This window comes from Anser anser (genome assembly GCF_964211835.1).
Source record: "Anser anser genome assembly, chromosome: 6".
NCBI lineage: Eukaryota > Metazoa > Chordata > Aves > Anseriformes > Anatidae > Anser > Anser anser.
Window position 1 is genome coordinate 8167183 of NC_139726.1, and position 6000 is coordinate 8173182.

Consider the following 6000-nt stretch of genomic DNA (forward strand, 5'->3'; position numbering starts at 1 on the left):
AGGCACTGCTCTTTGCAAGGACTGCTGTCTGAGCAGGGCTGCTCCTGCTCCACAGCGAAGAGCGGGCCATTGCACGAGACGGCAATATTTATCTCAGCAGAGAGATCCTCAAAAATCCAGATGGATAATTTCAAAATATTCTAACCTTCCAAATACTTTTCATTAATTCTAACCTTTGGGAAACAAATTATTATGGATTTTTATGAATATGGGAATTCTAGCAAGTTGTTGCTATTTTTTTTGTTGTTGTCATTCTTTCTTCTGTCATAAGCTTTTTGAGACCATTTATGTGTCTACTATATTACAAATTGCTTAATAATTGCTTTTGACAGGTTAAACTGCTAGTAAGCATAGAAGAAAATAATCCCAAGACAGTGAGCTGAACAGTTCAGTGATTCTCTAACATGTTACAGTTTTACAAAGACTTACAGAACGGAAAAGACAAAAATCGCATAGACCAGGTTAGATATCATACAAGTTAAAAATCAAAATTACTCCCTAACCCTATAGCACCCATTGGAAATCGAAACTCTCCTGCAGAGTTCTGTATTTGCAACATTAAAAAATAACTGCGTTAGAATGCCATGATTTGTCTTACTAGTCTACTGAAAGACTGCAATTCCTTTTTCTCTCCTGTGAGATCCTTCCCGTAAGGATTTCTCTAAATTACACCTCCTGTCCTTCAGTGCTGTTGATTAATAATGCCGTGCTAATGAGGATTAAATAACTCCAGAATTTGTGATGTGTGTGAACAGCAGGACTGTAAGGCAGGATTTGTATTCAGAACCAAGAACTTTGTTCAATTTTCCAAAAATGGGAATTACGCTGCACTACTTCTGTAGGCAAAATTTAACCGTCTTCAATGAAAGTTCTGCTTTTTCATTCATAGGTTCATTAAATTTAAGATCAGAAGTGAACAGGTTAGTTGGATCCCATGACAATCACCAGTTCCCCTGCAGTAAGTACATTAGCTTCTCTTTGGCTAAAATATATATTCCCATCTTAACCTGCAGACCTCAAGAGATGAAGACACCAACATTTCTCTTTGTAGTTTCTTAAAAATGGATGTCCGGTTTCACATTTGAACTCGTTTGATTTTGCCTCCAGACACTAGTTCTTGTTGTGACTCTAATTGAAGTTAAACAGCAGACAAAAAAAAAACTACCTATCATCTATTCCAGTCATCTATATAAATCAATCATCTGTGTGTGGTCTTTCTGATTATTTTTTCCATTTATATCAAGGTGCTACCTCCATCCCTCTAGTCACATTTATTTGCTTGTTTGTTTGTTTACTTGTTTCATGGTGTTCAACTTTTTACATCTTTTAAGTCAGGGCCTCACCTTCTTAGTCCTGTCAGCTGTTCCTCAGTTCGTGTGCCTTTCTTCCTCCTCTTTTCTGCTGCAGCATCCTGTCAACAAGTTGCCTTGAATTTCATTTGACCTCCTAAAACATCTTTAGAGTTTTCCAGAAAATTATTTCTGCTGCAGATGTGGACTTTACGCCTTGTCCTTTTGCATTGGTTGCATTTGTGAGTGGGCCCAGATTATTAAATGACCTATACAGCAAACCGGGGTACGCCACCCCCATCCTACATCATGCCGCTGCCTTTATTTCATGTATTTGCAGCTGGATTAGTGATGAAAATGTCCAGTAGTTTTGGATGTTGTTTGAAATACATCAAAGCTTTTCTGATTCCCATCTGGGATGCCTGACTCCAGACCTTTGATTAGCCCTAGCTGTTCAGTCTCTCTGCCACATTTTGTATGATTTCCTGAACCAACCTCCCTAGAGCACTGTAAGAGTTCTGTAATAATTGCCATTGATATCTCATTTTTGATCCATTAGCTTACTTTTAATGCACGTTTCACTGAAGCTGTATAACGTACAATTTTTCATCAGGATATGAAGAAAATATTATCAACATTACACAGCCACTATTATCAACACATTTATAATCTCATTTGAAATCAGGTTTGCTCGATAAGCTGTATTTTTCAGAAAAACTATGCTGATTAGCATTTGTTATATTTCTGTCCTTTGAATCTCTCTCATTTTAATCCCTTATTAACTTTCCCATTATTTTGCCCAGGAATGACAGAAGGCTAAGAGTATGGTTCCTTACCCATGTCAGTTTTTTTAAGCTTTTGAAATATGCTATTACATTAGCTACTCTACCCCACGCTTCATGGTTTAAAACAAAACAAAACAAAACAATCAACCAATCAAAACAGAACAAAACAAACAAAAACCAAACAAATAGAAAAAAAAACAGCATCACAAGATGACATTTAAAAAAACTTCTAAACAGTTTTGTGGAGCGCAAGACATCCAAATCTGCCAGTTTAAACTTGTTTTAGTCATCCTTCTGTGGTATCAAACAAGAAACTGTGTTGAATATTTTTGGATCACTACAAAAAATTTTGCTTGAGCAGCGTCTGAAGGATTTGGCTATAATTTGACTGGGATATGCTATTGCACTGAGTGGCTGTATATCGTTTCTATGCTCTTCTTTTCTCTGCACGTGTAGTACAGGGATGGATATTACAATCCTATTGCAATCAACTGCAATAATTCTTTGACAGGTTTGGGTCCAACCCCAACTGAATTATGAATGAAAAAAGCCACTGTAATGAGCTTTTCCAGCTCCCCCACACCTCTTCACTGTTTCTGAATTAATAGGAGGAAGTCAGTATCTGAAAGAGATGAATCACTTCCATTTGCAATTTTAGCAAATTGATGTGTCAGGTTTGGTGTAGGCTTTTTTGTACTTTTGGGAGGTATGTGTGTTTTTTTTACTTTTTTTTTTCTTCCTTTTTTATTTTTTTTTTTTGTAGAAATGAAGAGAAAGGCAGGCTGAGGAGGCCAAATTTCTACTTTATGTTGCTGAACATCTTGTAGTTTGACATAACTAAATAATTGTATTTTGAGTTACAAATAGGTTACTTACTACCCAAGAACTGCAGTGACTGTGTGGAAGGACTCTGTGTTGTCCTGTTTCAGGCTGCTTATAAGTACAGATGTCTGCTTTTGCAACAGGAAAGAATTAAGCCTTTGGGATTCAGCTGAAATAAACCTGCAGTCTTCACGCTGTAATTCCAGAGCACAGATGTAGCAAAACACACAATAAATGTGTTACCAGTTTTACCTTGTCTGAATAGCCAACACAAACACCCTGCTAGAAAAAGTCTGTCTGTTTTTAATGATACACAGGCTGTGTTTTCTGCACCAGTTTTGATCCTGAAGTACTCAGATTGGACCGGAATGCCCAAAGGATGACTTTAAGTGTCTCATTTATGATAAAGAAGTTGTCAGTGTACATTCTCAAGCAAAAATTGCAGAAGTAGATTTCATGTCCTACAATAGATTTCCAAACAATATACTTTGTACCATGGTCATGTTTCAATGCTGAGCTGTATAACTTATCCTACAGCTGTCTTTGCATGCTCTCAGATTACTGTGAACTTCAATCATTGCCATAAACATTTCATTAAGTTGCTCCACTACATTGCTGCCATGACAAAGCTCTGGAAGTATAATTGATTTGGCTTGAACGTTCAAGATATCTCACAATGACCTCCACTATATATCCACAGTAAAAATGCTGGTACATGAAGATGACTTTCAAAACGCAGACTTTAAAGGGAAAGGGGACATGTTGTAGTGGGGAGAGCTTAAACTCAAAGCTGGTCAAAGAAGAGAAACTCACTGCCACTCTGGGACTCTCAGGGTGTGAAACACGGTGGTGGTCTCAGGGAGCTCCCCGCTGGCAGGGCTGCACAACTGCTGCCCTGGTGCTAAGCATCAGAGAGAGGCAGTCATTAGAGATCGCTCCGAGGCAGGTGATCTGCCTTTTGGACTCACCACAGCAAGATGCAGACCAAAAACTTCTCTCTCTTGGGCTGCATCAACAACTTTTGAGACCCATAATGATCCTGCTCCCCAAACTGCAGTCCCAGCTTGGCCTCTCCTGCCCCTGCCCACAGTCAGGGCTGGGGGGTTTTAGTTACATGGGATTACAGCTAAAATTAACTACATCCTCTCAGCGATGCCTTTATAGGACAGTAATTAAGCATGTTTGTCTTATATTGGATTAGATCCATAAAAGAAGGGAGCTAACTAAGAGGTAACTGAGCCATAGTCTTGCAGATGGCTGAGACACTGGCAGACTCCTGGCCGAGCTCTGTTTGGGGCACTCTGCATTCCTTTCAGCTCAGCGGGTGAATCTGCATCATCCACAGCACAGGGCTCCTTCTTCTAAGATGAAGGCAGAAGAAGAGCTGCCCTTGTCCTCTGTGGACATTTGGCTGGTCATGATAACACAGACAATTTTATTTACCTTATCTTTTTGATCCCTCTCTTCCACACTGCAGAAACCCCAACCAACTTGGTGGAGAAGCAAAAGTGGACTGGGAGCAGCACACACCTGGTTTCCTGGAGGAGATGAAGAATATGATTTACCTGTTGAACAGCAATGTGACTTTAAGTAAGAATACACAAACTGAATTTAATAATCAACTAGGAAAATACATGCTGTCTGTACTTGAAATTGGATCCATGCAGCCACTGAAGAGTTTAGCAAATTGCTTCTTTTACTTTTGTGTGCGCGCGTAGCAGTGGTCAGCTCCGTAGGCATTTGCTTAGACTACTGCTCATTTCAGATAGCCCTTGCCATTTCAGCTCTGAAAAAATCTCACTTTTTGTACCTGTATAAACTATTATTTAAAAGTCAAAGACTTCTGGTTACCTGGCAACCTGTAAATGAAGTCTTTTGGAAAAGGAACCTGAAAGGAGGGACTTGTTGAATATCAGTGTTCTTTCGACATTGTAAATGCAGCTATTTCACGAAAGATCTTTCCACTCTGTAACTAGTTTATAGTTAGAAATATTAGAAAAATACAAAAAATATAAATATATTTATATGAATAAATAGAGATGGTTTCACTATCCTGCCCCTGCCTGCCCCTTCAGCCAAACTACAAAAAAGTTTCACTTCTCTTTCAAAGGCTGCAAATGTGTAAGTAAATTTAATTAATTTATCAGAACTGGCTAAGAACGTTTAGAGGAGTAAGCCTGAGTAGCTGGTGCATGGCAGACAATTGCTATTTTCTCCGTTTCAAGCTTCAATTCTGTATGGAAAGACTGCCCTGATCACCTATCCCCTTGGTGCCGGCTTCTGTCCGGTTAGCGATATGCTGAGAAACCCATTTTATTTTAATTGCTTTTGTAATTCTGAAGCATAACCTGACTGCAGACGTGAACTACAGAATATTATGGCTGTCAGAGCAAGAAGGATGAAAAACGAAGAGTGAAATGCCAAACAGACCTTTCTGAATCAGGCAGCGAGCCCGAGCATGGAAGCTGCTCTATCCTCTCGCCATTCCTTGCTAAGCACCGGAGGAAGCTCAGGCTGTTCTCTGCAGATGCAGCAGCACCACCACACATGGAAGCAGCTGAACACATCTAGTGCACAGATGTCTGATTTGATATTAATATTATTTGAGATGTACATTAGAGGGGCAGATGTATAATCTGGGACTGCATCCAGATTCTCTTCTAAGGCAGTAAGATAATCAGTAAGATTTTCTTCCTTTTCTTTTCTTGCTCATTCCTCCTCCTGCCACTAAAAACTAAAGCAAGAAAAATAAAAGTAAAACAAGAACCTATTAAAAAAAAAAAAAAGATCTGACTGAAGCATTACAATTGATGCAGTTCTATGGCACATTGTCAAAGACTTGATTATCTCGACTAGATTATCATTGCACTTGATTGAAGTGCAATGGCTTTTGAAGTAAATAAATATTTAAACCTGCCATATTGTAAAATGACCTTATTTAACTGCGGATCGTACCCCACTTAACAGTTAGTGCCTATAAAAAAAGAAGGGTCTTAAAAAGTGTTTAAATGTTTCCTTTCACAGTTCCTGTGAGCAGCTATCCCTCCTCACCCTCCCACAGAGGTGTCTGTTCTCTCTGCGCTCCTGCCTGAGAGCACCACAGA

General features: G+C 39.1%; 1 protein-coding gene across 2 annotated transcripts in view; it reads right to left on the reverse strand.

Moving 5' to 3' along the window:
* Positions 1-4414, reverse strand: part of GPR39 (G protein-coupled receptor 39) — an 87773-nt gene extending 83359 nt beyond the window's left edge. Inside the window, exon 1 of one of the 2 annotated variants that reach the window (XM_083840605.1) lies at positions 4340-4414. The gene's annotated coding sequence lies outside the window, so the exon portion shown is untranslated. The remainder of the gene's footprint in view (positions 1-4339) is intronic. The other variant, XM_083840603.1, reaches the window with a different exon arrangement.
* Between the last annotated feature and the right edge of the window lie 1586 nt (positions 4415-6000).